Source organism: Lissotriton vulgaris, chromosome 1_1 (assembly GCF_964263255.1).
Source record: "Lissotriton vulgaris chromosome 1_1, aLisVul1.2, whole genome shotgun sequence".
Lineage (NCBI taxonomy): Eukaryota > Metazoa > Chordata > Amphibia > Caudata > Salamandridae > Lissotriton > Lissotriton vulgaris.
This window is the reverse complement of record NC_141685.1, coordinates 206,053,187-206,079,987: the sequence shown is the minus strand read 5'-3', so window position 1 is coordinate 206,079,987 and position 26,801 is coordinate 206,053,187. Positions and strand designations below refer to the sequence as shown.

The following is a 26,801-nucleotide window of genomic DNA, read 5'->3' as shown; positions in this document are numbered from 1 at the left end:
CACTCGCGCTTCCTCATGAAAGATGCTCACTTTATTTACATTTGTTCCCTTTTTTGGTTAATAACAAAGCAATTTCATTGCGTATAGGTTAACGAGACCTCACCAGATAAGTTGCTTAGTTAAAGTCCTGAGATGGCTCTATCCTGGCGACTTTCGTTTCTTAAATATCCTTTTACTTTCTTAGCTGCCAGAGTCCAATCAAAAGGGGAGGAACAGGAACATCTGTCCCCTTGCACAGAACGTCGCCACTGTTAAAAGTAGAAACTGAGGCGTCCGATAAGAAACTGCCTTTATTCGCTGCTCCGCTCTCCAGCAAAATGATAAACACCTCACATGACCATTCTAAGAGTAGCTTCACAGGAAGCTACCAAGTGCGCTATCACCATGGGAGTGGATGAAACATACCAAGGTGGGCACGTTGTAAATAGGTGTATATAATATTACATCACAATGTAAATAGGTGTAAATATATAACATAAGATTGCAACACATCTTCCCCCCCTTTAACCATTGCAATAAATAACTACCCTCAATACAGTTTAACATATCTTGGTGCAAGATGGGCACAATGTAAATGGGTGTATATAATAATACATCACATTGTAAATAGGTGTAAATATAACATAAGATTGTAACATAAACCCCTGTTCCTTGCTGTTGTAAAGGAACTATTTCTATTGCGTCCTTTTGAAGAAGCGACAAAACTTCTTGTTCTGCAGACATTGGACGCTGCCTGGGTGGTATGTGTGGAGGGGTTGCTACAAGTTCGAGGCAGTAGCCATACTGGATAATTTGTCTTACCCACTTGTCTGTTCTGATGGAATTCCAGACAGGTAGGAATTGTGTTAATCTGCCCCCCACAGGAGTGGAATGCTGTCGGGAAGCAGAGGGAAGTCACTGTTTTGTGGTGGAAGAGGTTTGATTATTGTTGTTACCCCGACCTCTTCCTTTGTTGTTGTTTCCTCTATATCCTTCTCTGAAATATCCCCTGTTAGAGGATGTTTGTGTGTTAGATTTGAAGGATGTTGTATTGTCTGCTCAGTCTGTTAGGAGCCTCCTCTGTAGAAGGAGCACCGAAAGGAACTTTTAGCTTGTGTGGACTGTAAAGCCCCCATAGATTTGGCAGTGTCTGTATCCTTCTTCATCTTTTCAAGTGTTGTGTCTACCTCTGGTCCAAACAGTTAATTTTGAATAAAAGGTTGATTTAAAATGGTAGTTTGCACTTCCTGTTTAAATCCTGAAATGCGTAGCCACGCATGTCTTCTAAGTAGGACACTAGTGTTTATAGCTCTAGATGCAGTGTCTGCCACATTAAGTGCACACTTGATTGAGGCATTAAAAATTAGCTTGCCTTCTTGTATAAGGTTGTTTGCCTGCTCCTTATATTGGTCAGGTAGATGTTTTCGTAGTTTCTCAAACTGATCATAGTGAGCCCTATCATATCTAGAAAGGAGGGCTTGTGTATTAGCTATACGCCATATGTTGGTAGCTTGCGCAGCTATTCTTTTGCCTGAAGCATCTATTACTTTGGATTCTTTGTCAGGTGGGGGTGCCTCACCTGACGTTTGTGAGTTTTCCTAGCATTTGACACAACTAGTGAATCTAATGGTAGTTGTCCTTTAATGTAGGCTGGATCTGCAGGTGCAGGCCTATATTTTTTCTCAATTCTAGGGTTTAGGATCCTAGTACGTACAGGGTCTTTAAATATCTCCGGAGCATGTTTGATGACCACTTTAATCATGGGAAGAATTTGAACAGCCCTTTGCGATTGTTCAAATGTGTCTAACAGAAAATCTTCCTCTGCCTCATCAGAATGCATAGTGACTCCATGGTAAATGGCTGCTCTGTTCAGCATGTGACCAAAACCAATGTCATCTTCTGGGGGAGAAGGTTTTGATGGATATGACTGTGGGTCAGGGATATCTGGCACATCCTGTGGGTTTGGGTACATCCAGTCTGTATCATCTACAGGGAATGGGAAAGGCTCATCTGGGTCCATCCCTCTCCCTAAACTATACTCATCATCATTTTGAGTTGAGTGTGAAGACATAAGGGGAGAATGTGGAGGAGAAATCTGTGGTGAATTGTTAAGAGGAACAGGGAATGAAGGAGAAGGAAGTATAGGAGAAGAAGGGTGCATAGGAGATGTGGCAGAGTCCTTCTTTATGGCAGGTACTACCGGTGTGGGTGTTGCATCTGCCTTCCTTTTCTTGTGTGGTGTAGTGGGTACATGACCTGTCTTTAGGTCAATGTAAATCTTCTTTTGCAGAGGATCCAGTTGGAAAAGGTCTTCTCCTTGTAGAACTTTTGTCGGCGCGGATTTTTTCGGTTCTGGACGAGGTTGCTGTCTGTCTTTAGCCTTAGGAGGTGTTACAATGTCCTTTGGCGTAGTTTTTGACACTGAAGGTGTTGTTTTCAGTGTCGTAGGCTGTTTCGAGGGCTTGGGGGCATTGGAATCAGGCCTTGTCGGTTTCGGTACCGAAGACGATGGCTTCGGTGTGGAAGCTAGTCACGTCGGCTTCGAGGCGTCGGACGCAGGCTTCATACCTTTATCTTTAGAAGTCGACGGTTTAGGAGCCGAGACTTCTTTCTGTTTCGGTGCCGAGGGGGCTGGTGGGATCGGCACGTGCCTTTTGCTCAGTGCCGAGCTACCAGAAGGCTTAATTACTTTCTTTGGAGCCGGCCTTGAGTGTCGATCTTTGCCTTTGATCTGGGTGCTGTGTGCGATGCAGGGGCAGTAGTACTCACGCGCTGACCCAATGGTATGAAGTCATCTGAGTCGTCTGCATCTGATACTATTTGGAGATCATCGGAATCTTCTTTGGGAACTAGCGGAACCTCCTCGTCAAAGATATCCACCGATTCCGGAGCTCATCTCTGCATGTTGTGTCGATGGGCCCTCCGATCTCGGATGGTTTTCTTGGATCGAAAGGACTCGCAGGCTGTACAGCTGGATTCGTCGTGTTCTGGCGATAAGCACAGGTTGCAGACCTCGTGGTGGTCACTGTGTGGAAACTTTGCTCCACACTCGGGGCAAATCTTGAATGGCGTCCTTTCCATGAGGTGTAGGCCTCACAGCGTGGATAGGCCCAAAGGCCTGCATCGACGACCGGAATCGAGCTGATGGAGTCGTAAACGATGTTAGTCGATATCGAAGATAGTTTGTAAAGTTTTAATACGTTTTTTGCGCTTCGAAGTGCTTGAAAAGTCTATTTTTAGCCAGAGCGGAAAAAGTTCATCCGAACCCAGTGGCGGAAAAAAAACAATCTTAAGGATGGAGTCGATTCCCATGCACAGTATCGTCCAAGGGAGGAGTCACCTATCTCGTGACTACAAAAGACTTCTTCCAAGACGACAACAACATGCAATCATCCAAGCCCAACACCAGGTGGCGATCTAATGCTAAGTGTTGTATATGCAGCTCATATGCCTCGAACAAAGGTGTTTGGTAATATCCAGACTGTACATAATGCAATTTTTTAAATATAAATGTCCCTTAAAAACATGCACTTCGCAGCTCAGCTGGTAACTCTCTTGCACTGCCTTTATCATCAGAAAGCTTCAAGTGATTCTATCAATTAAAGAAAGAACCACTCTCAAGCAAGTTTTACATTTGTAGATCAACCAGTTGTGAACATTTACATTTCTTTCAGGCAAGCAGGCACCCTGGTAAGGATGCTTGTTAAGATCACAGCACAGAAAGATCCCTGAATGACACTTCAGCGGAAGAATTTAATCTATCGAAATTAACCGTTGATGGTTGTCTTTTCACAAAAAATAGGGAACCATTTTTTCATAAATTAAAAAAGTATGGGCATGTCTTGCCCCTCAGATCCTGCTAACCTTGACCTCTGATCACTAGGAGCTATGGGCCAGATGTACAAAATTTAGATTTTGCATTTCCTAAATACCAACTCCGTAGAAATCTCTATTTACGTAATTCAGAATTATATGTACAAAATGTATAATTCCCTAATAGCGATTCCTAGAGTGTACAGCAAATTATGACGGAGACTTGGCCTTTGTACATAGGAAAATGCCATTTAGCAATTCTTAACGGGCCAAAATTGCGATTTGGCCCATTAAGAAATGCTAAATGGCTTCGTACATCTGGCCTTTGAAGGATGTACATAGCCATCTGTGGTGCTGCACTCACTAACCTCATTGGAACATGACTGTACCTGTGACTCAGGCAAGCAAACCTCTTGAAAGGTAGAGAATAGCGTCTAGTGGGTAAAGTCACTCTGCCATGAACCCAACTGATCACAGGTCCTACAGGCGGGAGCTAGATGGAGATGGGGGTCACCGGCTGAGCTCATTCCTGATGGAGCTGCACAAGAAACCCCCATACTAGGAGGGGTCCTGGTGGGTCTTGTGTGATCATTTCAGATTCAATAATAGTTTTTTGACGGTAACCTCAGGAGATTAATACCAGAAAAATTGATTTTTGGAACCTACTTTAAATGTTATTAAATGTTATCCAAGATTAATTTCATTGATGCTTTAAATCCTTGTAGATGCCCTCATTGCATCATCTACTCAGTTGTGCTGTTTTCTTTTTATTTATGGGAAAAATTCTCTATAGCCCTTTTTTGTTGCCCAGATCACTAACCCATCATAGTTTCTTGTCCTATCCTATTGTTTACCTAACCCATCACACCTCCTTATTACCCATTCCATGCCTGAAGCTTATGCTCCCGATTATTTTGTATCCTAATTTTTTGGTTCCAGTCTTTTCTTTTACCCTTGTTTTTGTTCCGACGTCATCACCGCCCTCACCGTCATCACTGGTTCCAATAGAAAGAATTTATAACTGTGAAAGTTGCCAAAGTCTCTCTGCCTGTAAGGGCCAATCTAGTCCAGATGTAGCTGAAATCCACAGAGGTCAAGCTGCATAGCTCTGCTTGAGAGATGCCGAGTTAACTCAAGGCAAATAAACTTCAACAGCTTCCCAATACCAGAGACTCCAATAAGACCCTGCCATGAATCCATTCAAACCAAACCGATGTCTTTGCAGCATGCCAGTGGGACATGGTAAAGGACCAAGAAGTGGAACACATCCCTTGCGGAAAGAATGTCCTTTCTCTTTCGAAGAAAAGTCCAGGGGGCATATCATCAAGGCCAGGAGATAAAGTTATTGCTGCTTTAGCGTCAGTGTTTGGGCAAAAAGCGGCGATAAGTTTATCGCCTTATCAGCAAAGACACGCTATTGCGTGTTTTGCTGACTTCGCGCCTGTAAAACATCAATGCCCAACTTTGCATCGTCAATGAGATGCAAAGTGGGCATATCACTCTGAAATTACCAGGGAAATGTCGCTAAGCGACATAACTCCTATTAGCAATCTGCATGCTAACCCGTGCAGCTATGTTAAAAGGAGCGCTAACCGCGCTCATCGCAGGTTTCCTTACGCCTGTTTTTCTTCTTACTAAACAGTGTTGGCCTATGGGTGGTGGATTATAGGGCTGAGACCACCCAGCCCTATTAACAAGGTATTGCATGTCGTTCTGCATTTATCGCTGGATTTCCAGCGATAAACGCACCTTTTGGCAACTATCGCTGGTTTATATAGCGCATCAGAGATAAGCGTTGCTGATAGCACGCTATCTCGGGGATATAAACCAGCGATAGCCAGCAAAAATTATCCTAGCTTAGTGATAGTTATCGCCTGGCCTTGTTGATATGCCCCCAGATTCCTCGCATCCAAAGGAGCAGAGGATGTACAGAGACATATGCAGAACCTCAACTCAAGGATCAGTAGGAGTTTTACAGCACCTACATCTTCTCAGTTGCAGTGGATAGAAAGAAGAACAATGAGTTGAGACTGCGTGTGGATTATTGAAGATTAAACAATCATTTCACTCTACATCAGCACAAGATGACTTGTGTCAATGGTCTTGTCATCAACCTTGCTTGGATCTGCTGGTTTTTTGTGCTGGACCTGAGGAGGAGATCCTAGGAAGTTTTAATGGGGAAAGAAAGACCAAGAAAAGGAAGTGATCAGATGCCATTGGATTCCTACATGTTTAAATAGATGCAGCAAGTCTTCTTAGCACAACCTACCAGGCGTGAATGTGCTTGAAGCCTTAGGGCACCTCAGCAGCGCCTTTAACTTCTAAAAGACACTGGAGAAACATGAGCCTTTGTAAATGAATGTCTTGAACTGCCTATAAAATGGCCCTTCCGCTGTTGAGTGGATTGCATCGGTCTCTGGTTGAGGGGAACTACTATACCTACTGAAGGTGGAGGTATGCAGTGCTTGGCCTCATGATAATCGCCATTCCTAAGATCTGATAATGCGTACTCCAAACCTAGCAAACAAGACAGAACACTAGTCTACCAGGCCAGTCCATCACTAGCTGTATGAGAAATATAGATACCATAGAATCAGGACTGTGAAAGCAAATCCAGGGCTCTAATCAACACACTTTCCACCTTATATGTTTGGCATCAATGTGACAGGGGTAACGCTTGGACTGGTGAAGGCCAGTTTCAAAGGAAGGCTGTTATTGACAGCAATGCCCTAGCTGGGCTCGCCCGTCACAGAGATTCGGGCCGTCTCCAGTGGATGGCCTGTCCATGAGTGAAGGAGCTCTAGAGAGTCATGGAAACTTCTCCAGGATTCCATATTATCAGTCATAACAACATTAGGCTTAAACTAGTGATGCAGATCCTGACTTCAAGGTAACATCTCTTCTCTCAGGCTATCAAGACACTTTACTGCCAGCACATTAAATCCAAATGCAAACAAAGAGCTGGATCTGCAATATTTATTTCTTGGAAAACAGCAAGACATGTCTGACCATTCCTGCGATGGGCTTTGAACCACCTCTATTTCATCCCTCTATGTGTCTCTCATCCTCATATTTTGTTGGTTTTCTACTTTTATGCCTAAGAAGTAGAGTGGTGGAACTACTACCTGATGCAACTCCTCAATGTTGCCTCACAGCCCTTTCTCATGAGGCTGGTGAATTCCACCTCCAGTTCTAGAGCCGGTTTGCACAGAGGCCTCTAAACTTTTAGGTAGGTTGATGGAGTACATGGTTCTATAACAGCACTACGTGTGGTTACAAACATGCACCAGCAACTTCAATTCACAGGAACCACTGCAACATTCTAGGACCATCTGTTTCACAGAATGCAAGAAAGTTCTACAATCTGAGTCAATCCTGAGATTTTGGGGGTCTAGGAGAAGTGTGTGTAGCAACCACCATACACGACTAGGACCAAAGGGTGGTTGTAATCAAAGAAGGCTTTAATAGAAAGTATACAACTCCTGTGACCTCAGCCACAGCCTCGCTACTCGAGCCGCCTCACACAGTCCCCGGCGCTCGCCTTGGAATGCTGATCGCGGTGACATTCTAAGTGATGTCACCGTGAGCAGCTCCATTACATGCGAGGCGCCGGGGGAGTTTATATGTGGAAGATACCACACATCCCCCTTCCCTGTGGGAAAAACAACATGAACATAACAAGAACTGAAGAACGCGCCAGGTGGCACAGAAACACCCAGCTGGGTGTGGGACAGTCAAATGTTCATGAGCCTGGTGAGAGGGTTGACAGAGTGGACAGTGGTGAACCCCGTTACATCATTATATACTGATCAAAATGTCTAGGTAGTCTAGTCACCCTCTTGCTAGGCCTGATAGTTGGGTGGGGAGTTATGGTTTGCCCCTTCGTGGTGGAACTAGGGTCCCGCCTAGGGTCTCCCTCCCGTCCCCTTGAATTCTCTGGTGGATGGTACTTTACAACTCTCCCAAGGTTCCATATTTTTCCTTCCTGTGTCTTGACTGCATTTTTGAATAGTTTAGTGATCTTGGTGGGGTTGGTGTACTCCGACCAACTTGCCTTCCCTGTTGGAGCTCTGATTTTGATACTGTCTCCCACCTTGAATTCTACTTCTTTTGTGGCTTTGTGCCGGTCATATCCTTCTTTTCTCTTTTCCATGGCTTCCTTTTGTTTCTTCAAGCTATCTGTTTCTTTGGATCGGTCCGACCGCCCCTTGTGCCACTCCATCCATCCTGGGGTCAGCTTTGTGTTGGGTATTCTGGCGCGGAGCAATTCAAACGGGGTGACACCCGTCGTCTGATGTGGCGTGAACCTGTATGCTTCTAGCCGTCTCCACGCCTCCTCCTTCCAACTTATTCCGCTGGCTTTGGCCAATTGGATGCTTTCTTTGAGGGTTTTATTAAAGCGTTCGACCATGCCATTGGTTTCAGGGTGGTAAAGGGCGCACCGCTTGTGTCTGATGCCTCTTTCCTCCAGGAAGTCTTCCATCTCCTTCGAACACAGTTGTACACCGTTGTCGGTCAGAATGTTGCTAGGTAGTTGTTATATCCTGATCATCTCCTTCCCTGCTGCTCAGCCTGTGTGTGTGTGATGTCATTGGAATGTTCCTGTGTGCATGGTTTGAATGTGTGGTCAGTTTGATTGAGTGGGCTGAGCAGCTGGATGCTGCTCCCGGTGGGGCCTTCTCCCTTACTCCTTCTTATCTTCCTTTTACCTATTTTAACCAATAAATACCAACTTAAGAATACCAACGTCTACTGGATCTACTTGCTTGATTAAGTACTTTTTTGAATGAAACAATGGCGACGAGACGGAAAGAACTGCGTGTGCAGGAACTGGATTTAAAAAATGAAACTACAAAGATAGAAAGTAAAGCTTTTAAAAGAAGACTATCAACGCTTTTGATGCCCCACCGGTGTCATGTCACATCTGACAGCCTACAGGAAACATCAATTAAGGTATGTTTCAAGCGTTGGTCTTTCTGCAGATTATTGAATTTTAAACTGGGAGATTTATTGGCAGGAACGTCAAAGTTTCGAGTTATGACTGTTGTCAGAGAAAAACGGTGGAAAACCTAAATATATTTCGTCAAGATGTTCAGAGCCAACTTAAAATAACTATTTACATTTCAAGGGCAAAGATGTGAACCCTTTAGCAACTTAAACGTCTATTTATATTGCAAGAGCAAAGATGTCAACCTTTCAGTAATTTATCTGAGGCGGCTGTTCACTTTATAAACTTGGAAGATTATTGAAACCTATTACTGCGGTATTTCAAAGTGGATTGTGACTGATATCTGGACCATTTAAAAGTAAATTGCAGCTTTGAAACAAATGAGCGCTGCGTTCATGGAAGTTAACTGCCTTTTCAATTCATTATCTGCAAGCATGTGTACACGTTTCCACTCTGACGCTTCCGTTTCTTTTAATAATCTGAAGTTAATTGCAGCAGTGTTCAGAGACAATTTTATGCCAGCGCGCTCAATTTAATGGAGCATGTCATGTAAAACTCCGACCTTTTGAAGTAAAACTCTGACACTCACCGTCCTGTTTGGGTATGGCGGTTGAGTTGTCAGTTTGTTTCCGGAGATCCTTGCCTTTCCTCTGTTTCAGCCTTTGTGATGACGTCGTCTGAGGGTTCCGAGGTGCTGGCGATGTGAAGCTCCCCTCGCGCTCTGCTCCTGACGTCAGCCGATGAGTCACCGCTGATGAGTCACCGCCTTGTTTGAAGCGCATTTTCTCTGTGAGCCATCGGGCGAAGAAGTAACTGACAGCGTGATGTTTGTTGCGTGCTGTCTTCGTTAACCAAGCGCTTCCTGATGTGAAGGACATTGATAAGTTCTTAATGCGCTGAACTGCTCGTGGATCAAACGTTTTCATTTCTACAGGGTCTCTGCCTTAATGCTTTGCTTTTGTGGGTTTCTGCCATCGTTTCATCATCGTGTCACAGCGACTGGCACGCTATGAACTCCCTGAGATCTTTTCATTTATATTCCAAGAGACAAGGTACTGTTTTTTTTCTATTCAGGTCTCGCAATCCACAACATCTGACATGACAACGGTGACTACTTTTATTATTTTAGTTTCTTATTTTCCATCAGTCACTATTTATATACAAATTTATGTACATGTTGTGTTTAAGTGATTTATGGAACTGTTATGTACTGATATTGAGGTATTGGTTTATTTGCGTTCTGAGTGATTTACTTAATTTCTTGCACTACTTGGAACTGTTTTATGCTGAAATTTATGAATTAATTTATTTACAGTGTTTTCTTTAATGGTTGATTTTAAGGTCAGGTTTACTATGCTGAGTTTTGACAAACTTTGAATTTATTGATATAAATGAACCACTTGTGGTGCTCAATTAATTTGAGGTGTTCATTAAGTTTTTGATATTTATTGATGAACCACTTATTTAATAGTGCTCTATTTTTAATAGAGGTGTTCACATTTTTCTGCGAAGAGTCTACATTTATGGTTTGAACTTTGAGGAGTTCAATGGTGTGTTTTCTTGAACTTTGAGGAGTTCAATGTTGAGGGTTTTTTCTTGAACTTTGAGGAGTTCAATGCTTGTATTTAGTTGAACTTTGAGGAGTTCAATGCCAGCGTGTATTTTGGATTAGTTGCGGAGCCACATTAGTGCTCATGGTTTGAGGTGCTCCATTTGTTTATCAAATCATATGAGGATGAGTCCTCAGTTCTGTTTATTCTTGTTTTATTTTTTTCTGAACCACGCAAGTGCTCTATTTAGTTAGAGGTGTTCAGTTTTACAGAGAGTCGTTAGGTAGCCATGTACCCCATGCATTAGGTGTTATGCGCTCTGTTCTTTATACTTTATTTAAGTGGTTTTGGACAGCGTGGTAACTCCTGTGTCCTAAATTTGTTATTCTATTGGGACGCTATTTTGTTTAGTTTGATTCCCTACTATTGCTTTTCGTGACAGTCTGGCCAACTGGCATGATTGGTAATATTTTGGGTCTTTCTTTGAGATGGGGGATGGTTGTATGTGATTTCTCTCTCCGTTTGGTGCGAGAAGATATTATTCCTGGTTTTGTGCGAAAAGATATTTTTCCTCTCTATGTATCTTTCATGATGATATATTGCTATTTCATGATATTATTTACAGTTATTCATTTTCTATGTTGACTGTTCATTTCATGATATTATTTACAGTTATTCATTTCCTATGTTGACTGTTTATTTGAAATCCTGTTTTTGTCATCATCAGGACTTACTGTATTTAGTTTCATCCTCTCTCTTTTGTTTTCATTGTTCTAAAAGAGGGAGATGTGTTATATCCTGATCATCTCCTTCCCTGCTGCTCAGCCTGTGTGTGTGTGATGTCATTGGAATGTTCCTGTGTGCATGGTTTGAATGTGTGGTCAGTTTGATTGAGTGGGCTGAGCAGCTGGATGCTGCTCCCGGTGGGGCCTTCTCCCTTACTCCTTCTTATCTTCCTTTTACCTATTTTAACCAATAAATACCAACTTAAGAATACCAACGTCTACTGGATCTACTTGCTTGATTAAGTACTTTTTTGAATGCAACAGTAGTCCTTCCCGGATGAACACCTCCCCTGGAAAGCTGATGACAGTTTTGGTAGTGACTTCGCTGACAAACTTTATCTCTGGCCACCTGGAATACAGATATACAAGCACCAAAATGTAGGGTGTCCGCTGTTCTCCTGACATGGGGCCCACGATGTCTAAAGCCAACTTGACCCACGGTCCTGAAGGGGACGGCCTGCACACCATAGGAGGCGTCTGTTGCTTCAGGACTTTGTCGCTGTTGCTGCACGGAATGCACTCCCTGATTCTCCTCTCAGTGATCAGATCCATGCTCGGCCACCAATAGCTCTCCCTGAGTCTTTGCTTGGTTTTTGTGATGCCCAAATGTCCTTCGTGGGCTAGTTCGACCAGGTTGCTTCTCACAGTTGCAGGAGGTACAAGTCTCGTACCCCTGAATAGACATCCGTCTGTTATGGACAACTCGTCTTTTATGGCCAGGTATGGCCGCAGGTTTTCATCCTGTTTGTCACTGTGCTTCCAACCGCCTCTTACTCTTTTGTAAATCTCCTCCAAAATGTTATCTTCTTCCAACGCTTTTCTCCATGTTTCTTCCCCCAGCGCCCTCTGGATGGTGCAGACATCCTCCATCTGAAGGTCCTCTTCTTCTTCATCCGCCTTCTCCAACTTCTCTCTCTCTCCTTCATCACCAACGAGCCTCGATAGGCAATCAGCTGCGAGGTTCTGTGTCCCGGGGACGTATTCAACGTCAAAGGTGTATTCTTGAAGGCCGACTACCCACCGCCTTATCCTGCTGGAGATGGCATCTAAACCTTTCTTACTGAATACCTCCACCAACGGCTTGTGGTCAGTTCGGAGGGTGAACTGAGTTCCCCAGAGGAAGTCTCTGAATTTTCCTAGCGCCCAAGATACAGCCAAAGCCTCTTTCTCGATCACCGAGTAGTTGTTCTCTGACTTCTGGAGTGACCTCGAGGCAAAGGCTATGGTCTCTTCTCCTTCTTCTCCCATTTGGGTGAGGACAGCTCCCAAACCTTTCGCACTTGCGTCGGTGGTGACTTTGGTTTTCCGGTAGGGTATATACGACTTCAAGCTGGGGGCCTCTGCGAGTGCCTTCTTAACGTCCTCGAACTCCCTCTGGCACTCCTGACTTCACCGGAATTCATTCTCCTTCTTCAGCAGTAGCCTGATGGCATATGTCCTTCCCGCCAGGTTCCTTATGAACTTTCCGTAGAACTCTAACATCCCCATAAACGACTTGATCTCGTCCTTGCCCTTGGGGGGTGTCAGGTTCACTATGGTGTTTTGTAATTCCTCTTTTGGACATATGCCCTCAGTGGTCACCTTGTGTCCCAAGAAGTCCAATTCAGCACAGCCAAACACACACTTGTCTTTTTTCACAGTGAGGCCTTGTGACTGAAACCTCCCCAGGACGCTTCTCAATCTACCATCGTGCTCCTCATGGTTCTTAGCAAATATTAGCACGTCATCCTGGTAGCACATGACGCCTGGGATGTCCTTCAACATGTTGCCCATGATTCTCTGGAACACGGCGGCCGCCGAGACTAGCCCGAATGGCATCCTTTTGAACTTGTATGCGCCCATGGGTGTCACAAATGCCGTGAGCTCCTGAGACTCCTCGTGTAGTTTTATTTGGAAATAGGCGGAGGTGAGGTCGAGGGTAGAAAAGACTTTGGCACCTTCCAGCATGCTCATCATCTGGGTGATGTTGGGTAAGGGGTAACGGTCGACCACGACCTCCTTGTTAAGTGCCCTCAAATCAATGCAGAGCCGGACCGACCCGTCCTTCTTGGCTGCAACAATGGGGGCCAACCATTCTGTTGCTTCCACCGGTTCGATTACTCCGGCCTTGCACAGTTTCTCCAGTTCAGCCTTCACCTCCTCCTGGATAGCAATGGGAAGCTTCCTGACTTTGGCCACGACTGGCCTGGCGTTCTCCTTCAGTCTTATTTTGTGGCAGTAGTTTTTCAAACACCCTAATTCTTCCCTGAACACCTCTTGGAACTCTGTTACAATGTCCGCTTTGTGTTCAATAATTTCTTGTACCAGGATCTGGGGATCACAGTGAGGATTCAAATAGACCCCTAGCTCTTTCTGTGCTTGCCACCCCAAGATGTTGTCTCCTACCTACCTTTGAGACCGTTGTTCTGTTGCTGTATTCTACTTTCCCCAGGAAATACCCCTTCATAGAGATGGGGCGACCGGCATACCCCCTGGCCTCAGATTTCAAGATTATCGTTCCCTTTGACACTCGTGAGAACTCTTTAGCATTGATGATGGTTATTCTAGAACAAGAGTCAAATAATGCTTCCACTTCAACCCCTCCAACCTTTATGTTGTCCTTGGGACTGCTGACTTGTCCTCCCTCGACCTGCACCACTATTTCCGCACACTCAAGGTTGCTGGGACTGGGGGCTAGTAACTCTTGTACCTGCACTACAATCTCGTCGCACACCACATTCGTCCTGTCTCTACTCTGTCTGTTGACTCCCTATCCACTCTTGCAGTACTGCTTGAAATGTCCTTTCTTCCCGCACTTGTTGCACGTGAACCTGAGAGCAGGGCATTCTCTGTCGTTAGCTAAGTGCCCCTGCTTGCCACACCTATAGCAAGTGCCTTTAAACGTTCCCCCTAGCCTGCCTTCTTTGTGTTCTTTACTCACTATTTTCTGGCTTTTTACTACAGACACTGCTTCGCATTCACTCACCACCTCACTGACATCGGCCTTTTCGTCAATTTTCTTCTCCCCTGCGTCTTGCTTTATTTCTTTGACGCATTGGAGCATATGCTCCACCTGCTTGGCTATAATGAGCACCTCCCGCAAGGGCGGGTCGTCCTTGAGCCATAGCTCCTCACGTACTCTTTCCATCCTGCACGCCAAAACGAATTGGTCCCTGATTCTCTCCTCACTTGCTCCACCAAATTTGCAAGTGGCGGCTAACTTCCTTAGATCGGATACAAAGTCTTCTATCGATTCCCCCTCTTTTTGTGCTCTCTTCCCAAAGTCGATTTACAAAAGGGGGTGGTGATGAACAGAGTGTCTGAATTGAGCAGACCACTCTTACCCAGTCCAAAGATCAGGGCTTGATCCATCACCGTTATTTATCTCACTGCCCCATCCCAGCTCAGAATCTGGCTATATGCAAATCAGTCTGTCCCTGGCCCAGTGCATCATGGGAACAGGGCAGACTAAACTACCAAGCCAATTCTTTACCAGAAAGGAGACAAGCTACCGGGGACCGGTTTCTGGCATTTCAGCCTCTTCGGCCCGGCTTGCTTGAATCCTGATGGAGCAGTGAGAAAGGGACTCATGTCTGAGTATACCCTGCCACACCTATAGTGGCCAAAATCGATTTACAAAAGGGGGTGGTGATGAACAGAGTGTCTGAATTGAGCAGACCACTCTTACCCAGTCCAAAGATCAGGGCTTGATCCATCACCGTTATTTATCTCACTGCCCCATCCCAGCTCAGAATCTGGCTATATGCAAATCAGTCTGTCCCTGGCCCAGTGCATCATGGGAACAGGGCAGACTAAACTACCAAGCCAATTCTTTACCAGAAAGGAGACAAGCTACCGGGGACCGGTTTCTGGCATTTCAGCCTCTTCGGCCCGGCTTGCTTGAATCCTGATGGAGCAGTGAGAAAGGGACTCATGTCTGAGTATACCCTGCCACACCTATAGTGGCCAAAATCGATTTACAAAAGGGGGTGGTGATGAACAGAGTGTCTGAATTGAGCAGACCACTCTTACCCAGTCCAAAGATCAGGGCTTGATCCATCACCGTTATTTATCTCACTGCCCCATCCCAGCTCAGAATCTGGCTATATGCAAATCAGTCTGTCCCTGGCCCAGTGCATCATGGGAACAGGGCAGACTAAACTACCAAGCCAATTCTTTACCAGAAAGGAGACAAGCTACCGGGGACCGGTTTCTGGCATTTCAGCCTCTTCGGCCCGGCTTGCTTGAATCCTGATGGAGCAGTGAGAAAGGGACTCATGTCTGAGTATACCCTGCCACACCTATAGTGGCCAAAATCGATTTACAAAAGGGGGTGGTGATGAACAGAGTGTCTGAATTGAGCAGACCACTCTTACCCAGTCCAAAGATCAGGGCTTGATCCATCACCGTTATTTATCTCACTGCCCCATCCCAGCTCAGAATCTGGCTATATGCAAATCAGTCTGTCCCTGGCCCAGTGCATCATGGGAACAGGGCAGACTAAACTACCAAGCCAATTCTTTACCAGAAAGGAGACAAGCTACCGGGGACCGGTTTCTGGCATTTCAGCCTCTTCGGCCCGGCTTGCTTGAATCCTGATGGAGCAGTGAGAAAGGGACTCATGTCTGAGTATACCCTGCCACACCTATAGTGGCCAAAATCGATTTACAAAAGGGGGTGGTGATGAACAGAGTGTCTGAATTGAGCAGACCACTCTTACCCAGTCCAAAGATCAGGGCTTGATCCATCACCGTTATTTATCTCACTGCCCCATCCCAGCTCAGAATCTGGCTATATGCAAATCAGTCTGTCCCTGGCCCAGTGCATCATGGGAACAGGGCAGACTAAACTACCAAGCCAATTCTTTACCAGAAAGGAGACAAGCTACCGGGGACCGGTTTCTGGCATTTCAGCCTCTTCGGCCCGGCTTGCTTGAATCCTGATGGAGCAGTGAGAAAGGGACTCATGTCTGAGTATACCCTGCCACACCTATAGTGGCCAAAATCGATTTACAAAAGGGGGTGGTGATGAACAGAGTGTCTGAATTGAGCAGACCACTCTTACCCAGTCCAAAGATCAGGGCTTGATCCATCACCGTTATTTATCTCACTGCCCCATCCCAGCTCAGAATCTGGCTATATGCAAATCAGTCTGTCCCTGGCCCAGTGCATCATGGGAACAGGGCAGACTAAACTACCAAGCCAATTCTTTACCAGAAAGGAGACAAGCTACCGGGGACCGGTTTCTGGCATTTCAGCCTCTTCGGCCCGGCTTGCTTGAATCCTGATGGAGCAGTGAGAAAGGGACTCATGTCTGAGTATACCCTGCCACACCTATAGTGGCCAAAATCGATTTACAAAAGGGGGTGGTGATGAACAGAGTGTCTGAATTGAGCAGACCACTCTTACCCAGTCCAAAGATCAGGGCTTGATCCATCACCGTTATTTATCTCACTGCCCCATCCCAGCTCAGAATCTGGCTATATGCAAATCAGTCTGTCCCTGGCCCAGTGCATCATGGGAACAGGGCAGACTAAACTACCAAGCCAATTCTTTACCAGAAAGGAGACAAGCTACCGGGGACCGGTTTCTGGCATTTCAGCCTCTTCGGCCCGGCTTGCTTGAATCCTGATGGAGCAGTGAGAAAGGGACTCATGTCTGAGTATACCCTGCCACACCTATAGTGGCCAAAATCGATTTACAAAAGGGGGTGGTGATGAACAGAGTGTCTGAATTGAGCAGACCACTCTTACCCAGTCCAAAGATCAGGGCTTGATCCATCACCGTTATTTATCTCACTGCCCCATCCCAGCTCAGAATCTGGCTATATGCAAATCAGTCTGTCCCTGGCCCAGTGCATCATGGGAACAGGGCAGACTAAACTACCAAGCCAATTCTTTACCAGAAAGGAGACAAGCTACCGGGGACCGGTTTCTGGCATTTCAGCCTCTTCGGCCCGGCTTGCTTGAATCCTGATGGAGCAGTGAGAAAGGGACTCATGTCTGAGTATACCCTGCCACACCTATAGTGGCCAAAATCGATTTACAAAAGGGGGTGGTGATGAACAGAGTGTCTGAATTGAGCAGACCACTCTTACCCAGTCCAAAGATCAGGGCTTGATCCATCACCGTTATTTATCTCACTGCCCCATCCCAGCTCAGAATCTGGCTATATGCAAATCAGTCTGTCCCTGGCCCAGTGCATCATGGGAACAGGGCAGACTAAACTACCAAGCCAATTCTTTACCAGAAAGGAGACAAGCTACCGGGGACCGGTTTCTGGCATTTCAGCCTCTTCGGCCCGGCTTGCTTGAATCCTGATGGAGCAGTGAGAAAGGGACTCATGTCTGAGTATACCCTGCCACACCTATAGTGGCCAAAATCGATTTACAAAAGGGGGTGGTGATGAACAGAGTGTCTGAATTGAGCAGACCACTCTTACCCAGTCCAAAGATCAGGGCTTGATCCATCACCGTTATTTATCTCACTGCCCCATCCCAGCTCAGAATCTGGCTATATGCAAATCAGTCTGTCCCTGGCCCAGTGCATCATGGGAACAGGGCAGACTAAACTACCAAGCCAATTCTTTACCAGAAAGGAGACAAGCTACCGGGGACCGGTTTCTGGCATTTCAGCCTCTTCGGCCCGGCTTGCTTGAATCCTGATGGAGCAGTGAGAAAGGGACTCATGTCTGAGTATACCCTGCCACACCTATAGTGGCCAAAATCGATTTACAAAAGGGGGTGGTGATGAACAGAGTGTCTGAATTGAGCAGACCACTCTTACCCAGTCCAAAGATCAGGGCTTGATCCATCACCGTTATTTATCTCACTGCCCCATCCCAGCTCAGAATCTGGCTATATGCAAATCAGTCTGTCCCTGGCCCAGTGCATCATGGGAACAGGGCAGACTAAACTACCAAGCCAATTCTTTACCAGAAAGGAGACAAGCTACCGGGGACCGGTTTCTGGCATTTCAGCCTCTTCGGCCCGGCTTGCTTGAATCCTGATGGAGCAGTGAGAAAGGGACTCATGTCTGAGTATACCCTGCCACACCTATAGTGGCCAAAATCGATTTACAAAAGGGGGTGGTGATGAACAGAGTGTCTGAATTGAGCAGACCACTCTTACCCAGTCCAAAGATCAGGGCTTGATCCATCACCGTTATTTATCTCACTGCCCCATCCCAGCTCAGAATCTGGCTATATGCAAATCAGTCTGTCCCTGGCCCAGTGCATCATGGGAACAGGGCAGACTAAACTACCAAGCCAATTCTTTACCAGAAAGGAGACAAGCTACCGGGGACCGGTTTCTGGCATTTCAGCCTCTTCGGCCCGGCTTGCTTGAATCCTGATGGAGCAGTGAGAAAGGGACTCATGTCTGAGTATACCCTGCCACACCTATAGTGGCCAAAATCGATTTACAAAAGGGGGTGGTGATGAACAGAGTGTCTGAATTGAGCAGACCACTCTTACCCAGTCCAAAGATCAGGGCTTGATCCATCACCGTTATTTATCTCACTGCCCCATCCCAGCTCAGAATCTGGCTATATGCAAATCAGTCTGTCCCTGGCCCAGTGCATCATGGGAACAGGGCAGACTAAACTACCAAGCCAATTCTTTACCAGAAAGGAGACAAGCTACCGGGGACCGGTTTCTGGCATTTCAGCCTCTTCGGCCCGGCTTGCTTGAATCCTGATGGAGCAGTGAGAAAGGGACTCATGTCTGAGTATACCCTGCCACACCTATAGTGGCCAAAATCGATTTACAAAAGGGGGTGGTGATGAACAGAGTGTCTGAATTGAGCAGACCACTCTTACCCAGTCCAAAGATCAGGGCTTGATCCATCACCGTTATTTATCTCACTGCCCCATCCCAGCTCAGAATCTGGCTATATGCAAATCAGTCTGTCCCTGGCCCAGTGCATCATGGGAACAGGGCAGACTAAACTACCAAGCCAATTCTTTACCAGAAAGGAGACAAGCTACCGGGGACCGGTTTCTGGCATTTCAGCCTCTTCGGCCCGGCTTGCTTGAATCCTGATGGAGCAGTGAGAAAGGGACTCATGTCTGAGTATACCCTGCCACACCTATAGTGGCCAAAATCGATTTACCACCCCTTGTTGTAAATATTTTTGTCCACCCTAAGCGTGGAAGGGTATACTCAGATGTGAGTCCCTTGCTCATTGCACCATCAGGATTCAAGTAAGCCGGGCCGAAGAGGCTGAAATGCCAGAAACCGGTCCCCGGTAGCTTGTTTCCTTCCCAGTGTAAGAATTGGCTTTTGTAGTTTGGTTTGCCCTGTTCCCATCATGCACTGGGACAGGAACAGACTAATTTGCATACAGCCAGGTTCTGAAACTGGGATGGTGCAGTGAGCTAAAAAACCGTGTTGGATCTAGCCCTGATCTCTTGACTGGGTGAGAGTATTCTGTTTAATTCAGAGACTCTGTCCCTCACCACCCCTTGTTGTAAATATTTTTGTCCACCCTAAGCGTGGAAGGGTATACTCAGATGTGAGTCCCTTGCTCATTGCACCATCAGGATTCAAGCAAGCCGGGCCGAAGAGGCTGAAATGCCAGAAACCGGTCCCCGGTAGCTTGTTTCCTTCCCAGTGTAAGAATTGGCTTTTGTAGTTTGGTTTGCCCTGTTCCCATCATGCACTGGGACAGGAACAGACTAATTTGCATACAGCCAGGTTCTGAAACTGGGATGGTGCAGTGAGCTAAAAAACCGTGTTGGATCTAGCCCTGATCTCTTGACTGGGTGAGAGTATTCTGTTTAATTCAGAGACTCTGTCCCTCACCACCCCTTGTTGTAAATATTTTTGTCCACCCTAAGCGTGGAAGGGTATACTCAGATGTGAGTCCCTTGCTCATTGCACCATCAGGATTCAAGCAAGCCGGGCCGAAGAGGCTGAAATGCCAGAAACCGGTCCCCGGTAGCTTGTTTCCTTCCCAGTGTAAGAATTGGCTTTTGTAGTTTGGTTTGCCCTGTTCCCATCATGCACTGGGACAGGAACAGACTAATTTGCATACAGCCAGGTTCTGAAACTGGGATGGTGCAGTGAGCTAAAAAACCGTGTTGGATCTAGCCCTGATCTCTTGACTGGGTGAGAGTATTCTGTTTAATTCAGAGACTCTGTCCCTCACCACCCCTTGTTGTAAATATTTTTGTCCACCCTAAGCGTGGAAGGGTATACTCAGATGTGAGTCCCTTGCTCATTGCACCATCAGGATTCAAGCAAGCCGGGCCGAAGAGGCTGAAATGCCAGAAACCGGTCCCCGGTAGCTTGTTTCCTTCCCAGTGTAAGAATTGGCTTTTGTAGTTTGGTTTGCCCTGTTCCCATCATGCACTGGGACAGGAACAGACTAATTTGCATACAGCCAGGTTCTGAAACTGGGATGGTGCAGTGAGCTAAAAAACCGTGTTGGATCTAGCCCTGATCTCTTGACTGGGTGAGAGTATTCTGTTTAATTCAGAGACTCTGTCCCTCACCACCCCTTGTTGTAAATATTTTTGTCCACCCTAAGCGTGGAAGGGTATACTCAGATGTGAGTCCCTTGCTCATTGCACCATCAGGATTCAAGCAAGCCGGGCCGAAGAGGCTGAAATGCCAGAAACCGGTCCCCGGTAGCTTGTTTCCTTCCCAGTGTAAGAATTGGCTTTTGTAGTTTGGTTTGCCCTGTTCCCATCATGCACTGGGACAGGAACAGACTAATTTGCATACAGCCAGGTTCTGAAACTGGGATGGTGCAGTGAGCTAAAAAACCGTGTTGGATCTAGCCCTGATCTCTTGACTGGGTGAGAGTATTCTGTTTAATTCAGAGACTCTGTCCCTCACCACCCCTTGTTGTAAATATTTTTGTCCACCCTAAGCGTGGAAGGGTATACTCAGATGTGAGTCCCTTGCTCATTGCACCATCAGGATTCAAGCAAGCCGGGCCGAAGAGGCTGAAATGCCAGAAACCGGTCCCCGGTAGCTTGTTTCCTTCCCAGTGTAAGAATTGGCTTTTGTAGTTTGGTTTGCCCTGTTCCCATCATGCACTGGGACAGGAACAGACTAATTTGCATACAGCCAGGTTCTGAAACTGGGATGGTGCAGTGAGCTAAAAAACCGTGTTGGATCTAGCCCTGATCTCTTGACTGGGTGAGAGTATTCTGTTTAATTCAGAGACTCTGTCCCTCACCACCCCTTGTTGTAAATATTTTTGTCCACCCTAAGCATGGAAGGGTATACTCAGATGTGAGTCCCTTGCTCATTGCACCATCAGGATTCAAGCAAGCCGGGCCGAAGAGGCTGAAATGCCAGAAACCGGTCCCCGGTAGCTTGTTTCCTTCCCAGTGTAAGAATTGGCTTTTGTAGTTTGGTTTGCCCTGTTCCCATCATGCACTGGGACAGGAACAGACTAATTTGCATACAGCCAGGTTCTGAAACTGGGATGGTGCAGTGAGCTAAAAAACCGTGTTGGATCTAGCCCTGATCTCTTGACTGGGTGAGGGTATTCTGTTTAATTCGGAGACTCTGTCCCTCACCACCCCTTGTTGTAAATATTTTTGTCCACCCTAAGCGTGGAAGGGTATACTCAGATGTGAGTCCCTTGCTCATTGCACCATCAGGATTCAAGCAAGCCGGGCCGAAGAGGCTGAAATGCCAGAAACCGGTCCCCGGTAGCTTGTTTCCTTCCCAGTGTAAGAATTGGCTTTTGTAGTTTGGTTTGCCCTGTTCCCATCATGCACTGGGACAGGAACAGACTAATTTGCATACAGCCAGGTTCTGAAACTGGGATGGTGCAGTGAGCTAAAAAACCGTGTTGGATCTAGCACTGATCTCTTGACTGGGTGAGAGTATTCTGTTTAATTCAGAGACTCTGTCCCTCACCACCCCTTGTTGTAAATATTTTTGTCCACCCTAAGCGTGGAAGGGTATACTCAGATGTGAGTCCCTTGCTCATTGCACCATCAGGATTCAAGCAAGCCGGGCCGAAGAGGCTGAAATGCCAGAAACCGGTCCCCGGTAGCTTGTTTCCTTCCCAGTGTAAGAATTGGCTTTTGTAGTTTGGTTTGCCCTGTTCCCATCATGCACTGGGACAGGAACAGACTAATTTGCATACAGCCAGGTTCTGAAACTGGGATGGTGCAGTGAGCTAAAAAACCGTGTTGGATCTAGCCCTGATCTCTTGACTGGGTGAGAGTATTCTGTTTAATTCAGAGACTCTGTCCCTCACCACCCCTTGTTGTAAATATTTTTGTCCACCCTAAGCGTGGAAGGGTATACTCAGATGTGAGTCCCTTGCTCATTGCACCATCAGGATTCAAGCAAGCCGGGCCGAAGAGGCTGAAATGCCAGAAACCGGTCCCCGGTAGCTTGTTTCCTTCCCAGTGTAAGAATTGGCTTTTGTAGTTTGGTTTGCCCTGTTCCCATCATGCACTGGGACAGGAACAGACTAATTTGCATACAGCCAGGTTCTGAAACTGGGATGGTGCAGTGAGCTAAAAAACCGTGTTGGATCTAGCCCTGATCTCTTGACTGGGTGAGAGTATTCTGTTTAATTCAGAGACTCTGTCCCTCACCACCCCTTGTTGTAAATATTTTTGTCCACCCTAAGCGTGGAAGGGTATACTCAGATGTGAGTCCCTTGCTCATTGCACCATCAGGATTCAAGCAAGCCGGGCCGAAGAGGCTGAAATGCCAGAAACCGGTCCCCGGTAGCTTGTTTCCTTCCCAGTGTAAGAATTGGCTTTTGTAGTTTGGTTTGCCCTGTTCCCATCATGCACTGGGACAGGAACAGACTAATTTGCATACAGCCAGGTTCTGAAACTGGGATGGTGCAGTGAGCTAAAAAACCGTGTTGGATCTAGCCCTGATCTCTTGACTGGGTGAGAGTATTCTGTTTAATTCAGAGACTCTGTCCCTCACCACCCCTTGTTGTAAATATTTTTGTCCACCCTAAGCGTGGAAGGGTATACTCAGATGTGAGTCCCTTGCTCATTGCACCATCAGGATTCAAGCAAGCCGGGCCGAAGAGGCTGAAATGCCAGAAACCGGTCCCCGGTAGCTTGTTTCCTTCCCAGTGTAAGAATTGGCTTTTGTAGTTTGGTTTGCCCTGTTCCCATCATGCACTGGGACAGGAACAGACTAATTTGCATACAGCCAGGTTCTGAAACTGGGATGGTGCAGTGAGCTAAAAAACCGTGTTGGATCTAGCCCTGATCTCTTGACTGGGTGAGAGTATTCTGTTTAATTCAGAGACTCTGTCCCTCACCACCCCTTGTTGTAAATATTTTTGTCCACCCTAAGCGTGGAAGGGTATACTCAGATGTGAGTCCCTTGCTCATTGCACCATCAGGATTCAAGCAAGCCGGGCCGAAGAGGCTGAAATGCCAGAAACCGGTCCCCGGTAGCTTGTTTCCTTCCCAGTGTAAGAATTGGCTTTTGTAGTTTGGTTTGCCCTGTTCCCATCATGCACTGGGACAGGAACAGACTAATTTGCATACAGCCAGGTTCTGAAACTGGGATGGTGCAGTGAGCTAAAAAACCGTGTTGGATCTAGCCCTGATCTCTTGACTGGGTGAGAGTATTCTGTTTAATTCAGAGACTCTGTCCCTCACCACCCCTTGTTGTAAATACTCTTCCCAAAGTGGTACCTCTCCATAATCGTGCTAGTCTTAGGAAGGTAGTGCAAGTCTAACTTCCTAAGGCTCACTTCAAATTCATTCAGACCTCTAGCCTCCTGTGCCCCTAAATCTGGGAGATGATCCAGGACCTCCTCACCTTCCGCACCTAGATAATAGGCTAATAATGCAACCTTCCTTTCTAAACCCAGGTTTGGCCCACAAACAGTGGCGTAATTTAAAAATACTTTTTTCCATTTCTTCCACTGGATATTGGGATCCCCTGGGGTGGACAAGAAAAAAGGTGGAGGGGTGACACTCTGCATGCTAGTAGCTCAGACCTCCCCTGGTGGTACCCAGAGAAAATACACACCCACTGGACACAGTCACACTGAAAAGGAAAGATAAGTAGCGTACGCCTAAAAGAGTACAAAGTTCTTGGTTTCACATTCCCCCTGTGACATTAAACAGGAGCGAGGCGGAAAGAAATGGCCCTTGGGCAGTTCTTAGGGTAGGGGGAAACTAAGTGCAGAACCCTTGAGCGTATGCTGGTGCTGACTATATTGCTGCGTTTTCTTGATGCACCGCACTACGCTCTACCTAAACTCAAAGTGGTCTGACTAGAACCTATGGTGAAGAGACAGAAGAGTCCAGAGTCCCTCTGCACATCTGGGCGGATACTTTCAGTAAAAAAATTCGTTCACAGTCAATGCTTTCTCCCTTCTAGTGCCAAATAGCACCACAACAAACAGGGCTACTCTTCTTAAAGTTCAATTTCCTACTCCTCCTGCGCTGTCAGTCGAACACGGTGAGGTTCTCTGCACAAAAGGCTCAGTCTCGCTGCGCTCCTATGTTTCATTCAGCTTCCTGCGTTGCGCTTCTCTGGTGCCCTCTAATGTGCTGCTCATAGACATTCCAGTGCCGAGGATGTACCTCGCTTTCCCGCAGGCGCTCTACTTCAGACGCTCCTCGCAGCCCCCTAGATGTGTAATATGGTGGGAATCTTCACACACCAAATTCTACTAACGCTCCGCCCCAGTGCGCTTCCAAAAAAATTGTGGCGGAAGGCCGTCACCGTCGCTGTGGCACAGGAGTCTGAGGCGGGTCTCTCACGTCCCAGAAGTGTCAACGAAGGGCGCTTCCCTAATGCGCGTTGAAGGGGCGCGGGATCAGGGTCTTAGCCTCAGAGGTGACTGGGGGCTCGAGCAGTTTTAAAATTGCTCCTTTCAAATGTTTTCTTCTTTCTTGCCAGACTGAGGCACAAATAAACACACGGATACCAGCGCTTAGAGAATGCCAGCGCCAGCGTGTGGAAGTCCGTCAGAGTGCTGTAAGGGGGCGCGCTAATGGCAGGCAGGGGTCACCTTACTTTATTTGTAGTCCACGGCAGTTCTCGTCTTTACACGCCTTACGCAGCTCACCCCGCCAGCTGCTCGATGACCTCTGGGCTGCCTCCGTTGCTTGCAGCTGTGATCGGAAACTCTCAGCAACGCCCGCTTCCTTTTCTTCAGGTCAGCTGTTCTTCTTCTCGTTCCCTGGGCGTGTTGAGGTCACAGGTAGGTTTTCCCTCGTCGCCAGTGTAGCAACCACCATAAACGACTAGGGCCAAAGGGTGGTTGTAATCAAAGAAGGCTTTAATAGAAAGTATACAACTCCTGTGACCTCAGCCACAGCCTCGCTACTCGAGCCGCCTCACACAGTTCCCGGCGCTTGCCTTGGAATGCTGATCGCGGTGACATTCTAAGTGATGTCACCGTGAGCAGCTCCATTACATGCGAGGCGCCGGGGGAGTTTATATGTGGAAGATACCACAGTGTGGCTTATCTCATTGTTCATAGCTCAATACACAAATCTATTGTTAGCTCCTCATAGTGACACTGTGGCCAAGGGCACAAAATGTAACGCTCCTTGTGTTAGAAACACCCCCACAGAGACTTTTCAAGATAACCATCATGTGGAGGTGGCCAGAGCAGCAGTGGGGCCCCGTTAGGCTATCGCAACATTCTTTATACCAGGCTGATCCACACATTCTGCAGTGGACTGTGCTAATACACAAGATGGCCAGACTGTCCTTCGACTGCAAGAGCCTGGCCAAGTAGAAACAGCTGGGTAAGTGATTCACTGGATCCCAGTGGCGGTAGTAGCGATCAAGTTGAGACTACTGTGTGCGGATCTCATGGTATTTGGGAGTAAAGGACCAGAACACTTGTAGAAATTACCAAAATAGTAGCCTATTTCTTGCAGGCTTGGAACCTATTCTTTGTGACAGCACTCCTGCTGACGCAACATATTTATGGGAGTCTGAACCCCAGAGTCTGATCCTAGGAGCCACAGGCTACTGGATACTATGAATGGAAGTCTGGGGGTGAACCTAACTTACATCTGCTTTAGGAAAGACTTCAATGAAGTGTTGGTGTGACTGTGTGGAAATAGATGGAGTGTTGGCGGGATTGTGTGGAAGTGGATGGAGTGTTGGCGGGAGTATGTAGAAGTAGATGGAGTTTTGGCGGAAGTGTATGGAAGTAGAGGGATTGTTGGCGGGAGTGTGTGGAAGTAGAGGCAGTGTTGTCGGGAGTGTGTGGAAGTAGATGCAGTGTAGGCGGCAGTGTGTGGAAGTGGAGGCAGTGTTGGCGGGAGTGTGTGGAAGTAGAGGGATTGTTGGCAAGAGTGTGTGGAAGTAGATGGAGGGCCCTCAAAGGAGGTAAGGCTGGCACCTGAGCACTGTGTAAAGTTCCCAAAGTTCCTCGACACTGTCTGGGGAGACAAATCTCACAAAATGTATTGTCTCTTAAAAACATTTCTTCAAAATACATTCTCCCATTCAAAGTGATTTGTAGAGATCTTCTTCCACAATCTACACTAAGTAGAAGATTCATCACTTATTTATTTTTATTTAAGTTTTGTAAACTCTGTAAAAAACCCAAGATATCTGACTATTAGGAATCAGCAAAAAAAAGGATAAAACTTACACTGCCCTCCAGCCGAGTATTTACAAGATACCCGTGACAGTGGGTTTGGAAAGTAAAGCGCAACATGTCACAATGTAAGATAAGATTACAGGATGTGCATGCATATATTTTTGTATCTGTGTATGTGTACATGCACATGTGGGTAACTGTGTGTGTGTGTTTCTGTAT

The 26,801-nt window shown here is 46.6% G+C and overlaps 1 protein-coding gene across 1 annotated transcript in view; it reads right to left on the bottom strand.

The window, feature by feature from the left end:
• Positions 1–26,801, bottom strand: part of MPL (MPL proto-oncogene, thrombopoietin receptor) — a 294,761-nt gene that overhangs the window by 80,845 nt on the left and 187,115 nt on the right. The gene's annotated exons all lie outside the window — the stretch shown is intronic.